The sequence below is a fragment of the Pimephales promelas genome, chromosome 18 (genome assembly GCF_988280905.1).
Source record: "Pimephales promelas chromosome 18, fPimPro1.hap1.1, whole genome shotgun sequence".
NCBI lineage: Eukaryota > Metazoa > Chordata > Actinopteri > Cypriniformes > Leuciscidae > Pimephales > Pimephales promelas.
The window spans coordinates 3970203-3975187 of NC_142786.1; the positions used below are offsets into that span (position 1 = coordinate 3970203).

The following is a 4985-nucleotide window of genomic DNA, read 5'->3' on the forward strand; positions in this document are numbered from 1 at the left end:
ACAATGTCGTCAGTACGTCCTCTAATCATAATAACTTGGTAATTTTAATTCTCTTCAAAAAAAAAAAATATATATATATATATATATATTAAGAGAATAAGAAAGCACTAATAATATATATATATATATATAAAGAGAATAAGAAAGCACTAATAACTTGGTAATTTTAATTCTCTTAAAAAAAAAATTAAACAATTTAAATATATATATATATATTTAAATTGTTTAAAAATGTTTTATTTTTTTATTTTCAATAAAAGTAAAAGCAAAATGGTATTAAAAAGCATAATTGTCAACTGAATGGGTCATAGAACTACACAATGAGTTTAAATTCATTATATAAAATTAAAGATATTTTAAATTGTTAAATGTTATAATTCTAGATGTTTATTTAAATGCTGCGTGCCTTTTGACGTGTTCTATGGTTTCAATATGGGCGTACGTGCGCGAGTCGCATTTAAATCTGATTCAAAGACAGGAGCGCGCGCGAGCAGATGGAAACCATGGAAACGAGGAAACCCATCAACTGACAAACAGCAGCGTCTCTCACTGTTGTTTTCTCTGCTTTCAGGTAAGTCTAGTTACCAAAATCACACAAATAATACATACAAACCTTCCTGATATATGTCTTACGTGTAATTGATACACTTCTGTTGAATATTTACTTTATAGAAATAGTTTTGTGTCTTCGATAAAGTCCGTTAGCATCTGACTGAACCGTTTTCAGAAGAGCTAAAGTTAAGTTGTTTACGTTACAATTGAGCTCTTGTTTTACATAAGTGTGGGTTTTTAACCACATTTTTGTGTTGATAACAGTTTTTCAGTTTTGTTTTGCTGGTAATTTGTCAATGGGTGATTGGAAGTTAGCTAAGTTAATTTATTTAACCTTGAAAGAATTCATTGTAACGTAGGCTACTTAATGACGTCATTTACAAATATTGGTAATAAGTGATTTCAGAAGGAACAGGAAAAAAACACAACAAAGGGGAATTATTGTTTAATCATGATAATTATTTCATATGCATTATTGCACAATATATTACCTTAAGATTTTTTATGTATATTCTTTAGCTATGCTCTAGCTTGCTTCCTTGTATTAAACCCTTTGTTCTATTGTAAATTCAATGTAATATTGTTGGCTCTGTGACACATTGCATGTTATTTTCTTGAAGATCATCATAGATGTCCTGCTGCACCCCCTGGGGTCCAAGACAATCTCCACGGCTATGACCTCGACTATAGTAAGCAAAACTTCATACATACTGTTTAATTGTTGTGGGTCTGTAGGATTTATGATTTTGAATGAAGTCTCTCACTTTAAATTCATTAACTACAGTTTTTTTCAGTGACATTGTACTTGAGAAGCTAAATAATAGGTGGCAAATATAATGTTATAATAGTCATAGTTATAATAATTCAGGATAATAGTCATGGGTATATATATATATATATATACAGTATATATATATATATATATATATATATATATATATATATTATTTTTTTATTTTATTTTTTCTCTGGGTGTGTTTTTAATTATGTTGGCCAATGAGACACCATACTGTCCAACTCAAAGCTATTTTTTTATGTATGTTTGACTGATAAATACTGAAATTCTTTTTACTTTCAAATGCTGAATTCAGGGGGTTATGGCTGTGCTCTTGTTACCAGATGAGATATCATTTGATCCTGTGATTCTTCAGGACAAGATCTTGATGCCATCCACACCCAGTACATGACGAAGGTGAGTTTCACAATAGCTATATCACCATCACAAACCAAGAGGCCAAACACAACAGGCCTTCATCCATATGAACTCACCCATATGTAGGTAGGTTCCGAAACCCAGTATTAAACATTAAACGGGCCCTGGGGCCAAATTAAGGAAGACTGCAGTATCGATAAGCTCAGATGTTATCAGTTCTGCTGACGGTACTGAAGAAATTACACACACACTATTTATTATAGACATTATCTTGTGTCATTGTCATGTGTTTTTCAGGCTGGTTGTTTGTCATTTTGTAAGAGTAGAGAGAGGCTGTACCTCAGTGAAGACTTATTTTACATTAGATAATTCAATTTCCGTACCTGATAAGTTAGATTTTCCGAAAAAACTTCATGCACTGCTTATTTCAATTGTATTTTTCTTCTATTGAATTTATCAATACTTGTAATTTGTTATCATTTTCAATGCAGATTCACTCAATAATCTCTTGAAATTTGTTTTTATATCGCAATATATATAGCAGCAGATAAACAAAATATTTTATTTAAGGTTTTTAGTATTGTGCAGCTCTAATATTGAGCATTTAACCTGATTGAACCTGGAATTGTTATAATAACCTGGAATAATTTGTGATACCAGATGTATGATTATGTATGATAGATTTTGAACTGTATTTTTTTTTTTTTTTTGCAGGTTTTCTGGGATCCACAGTGGAAGGCATCAAGGCGTGAGATGTTGGCTGGACAGATGTACCTGTACACCACACCGACCTCTGCTTTTACATGGATGGCGGATTACTATCATGTTCTGTAAAGGTTTCATTATAGCAAAACAGAGCACCTGTGACAGTGGAATCTGTAGGTGTAACGTAGTCAGTTAAAAGTAGTCAGGTGTAAAGTAGTCACAGAGAGAACGTTTTTTTTTTTTTAAGTTTCAAACTTTTTTCTCTTTCACAAAAAACACTGCAGTTACAGCTTTTCAAATTCTTCATTGGAGGTGTACAAATAATTTTCTTTTTTTCAAATCACAAAAAGGGCTGTGCAAAAATTAATTGCAATTAATCGCATCCAAAATAAAAGTCTGTGTTTACATAATATATTTGTGTGTGCTGTATATAATTATTTTGTATATATAAATACCTATGCATGCATGTATATATTTAAGAATTATTTGCACTTAAATTCTGTGTATATATATATATATATATATATATATATATATGAATACATAATCTATATTATATAAATATAAATATTTTATATATGAATAACACATTTTCTTACATGCATGTGTGTGTATTTATATATACAATATAGGGCTGTGTAACGATTAATTGCATCAAAAATAAAAGTTTGTGTTTACATGATATATGTCTGTATAATTATTTTGTATATATAAATACACACATATGCATGTATATATTTAAGAAAAATGTGTTATTGATATATCAAAGATTTATATTTATGTATAATATTAATTTTGTATAAACATATATACAGTACAAACATGCAAATATTTCTTAAATATATACATGCATGTGTGTGTATTTATATATACAAAATAATTATACACACTACACAAACGTATATAATTTATGTGAACACAAACTTTTATTTTGGATGCGATTAATCGTTTCACAGCCCTAATACAAAATAATTATATACAGCACACACAAATATATTATGTAAACACAGACTTTTATTTTGAATGCGATTAATCGCAATTAACTTTTGCACAGCCCTGTAAGAAATGTATGCTGACATTTAAGGCATGGCCACACGGGGTTTGAGCATATGTGACTGTGAATGAAAAGTGAAGTGTGACCACATGAGAATAGCCAAACAGTATAGATGATTCACAAAATTATACACCAAGAAATGTGCATAATTGGCCAAAATGTTACTGTTTATCAACAAAAATATGACCCTATGAGTTTGGTAATTTTTAGAATAGGATTTGTGCACCTGCAATGAAGAATTTAACTGATGTTTTGTGTAACTGATGTGTTGTGTTTGTGAGAGAGAGAAAGCAAAGAAAAAGAGGTTTGCAACTCATTAAACATTTTCTCGAAGACTAAAAATCTACAAATTGCACTGTTATAGGGACTCTGTTTAGCTTCAATATTACTAGATATAATACAGTGTCAATCTTATTAACTACTATTTATTTTGTATAAAATCATATACAGTATACAGGTAAAAAATTTGGAAACATTTTGGAAGAAGTCTATTCTGCTTATCAAGCTTGCATTTATTTGCATTTATTTAAACAAAAAAAAAAACAGTAATATTGTGAAATTTTATCATAATGTAAAACAGCTGTTTTCTATGTTTCTGTTTTTTATGTGAATATATAATAGTGTAATTATATTATATATAATAACCTGAATTTAATGTTTTATGTTTTGTAATTAATAAATACATTGATTTGAAATCCCTTTGACTTCTGTACATTTGTGAAAATACAGAAATTAGTTATGTGGTGACTGCATTCAGATGTATAGAATAATTGTTTTTCCCAAAGACTTATAGTTAAATTAGCCAAAAAGTATTTATAGTGAAACAGATTAATTGTGAACTAGATCTATTGTTGTAGATGCCCTGTGTGTGCGGTGCGGGCCCTGTGTGGGCTTAGTGAGGGCTTCCTTGGGGCTAAGTGAGGGCTGCCCATGCAGGGCCAACGTTTTGTGGGCCCAGTGTGCGGGCCCTGTGTGGGTTTAGTGAGGGCTAAGTGAGGGCTGCCCATGCAGGCCCAACGTTTTGCCAATGAGCAAATTCTCATGGGCCCTGCGCTAGCAGCCTGCAGGGGGCCCTTAGGCTAGCCCTAAGTGGGCCCGGACAGGGCCAGTGCAGGCTTGTTTGCAGGGAACGCTTTATTCGCTGCTGGCCCTTTAAGAGCACCCGTTGCCGAGACGCGGATCTCACACGCGCCTCATAGCACAACTCTTTTCATCCATAGACTTTTCTTATGTTATGAAGATACTAGACAAAATCACATTTTGGCATAATTGTGTGTGCTATTGTTCGTTCAAGTTCGAAAGAGAACTGTTTATTCTGGGCTGGCACACGGTCAGTGCATGCGCATTATGCGAGTCTCATCTATTCTAATCTAGGGCACTCACAGGCAGCTTTTCACTTCTTGTCGTGCAAAATGCGAAAAGGCATTTGAACCAATAAGAGGGGGATCTTGTAACACTAGTCAAAGGATGACAAAAAAGAAGAGATGCTGCGCTAATAGCCCTACTTTGTTTATTTCATAT

The 4985-nt window shown here is 32.1% G+C and overlaps 1 long non-coding RNA gene across 2 annotated transcripts; it reads left to right on the forward strand.

The window, feature by feature from the left end:
- The first annotated feature begins 495 nt into the window (after window positions 1–495).
- On the forward strand, window positions 496–4159 carry LOC148970870 (uncharacterized). 2 transcript variants are annotated; one of them, XR_016147371.1, is made up of 4 exons: window positions 496–571; window positions 1173–1241; window positions 1644–1744; window positions 2420–4159. It is a non-coding gene; the product is annotated as an uncharacterized LOC148970870 (long non-coding RNA). The 2 variants fall into 2 exon arrangements; XR_016147370.1 differs by lacking the exon at window positions 496–571 and having other exon boundaries at window positions 924–1241.
- The last annotated feature ends 826 nt before the right edge of the window (window positions 4160–4985 follow it).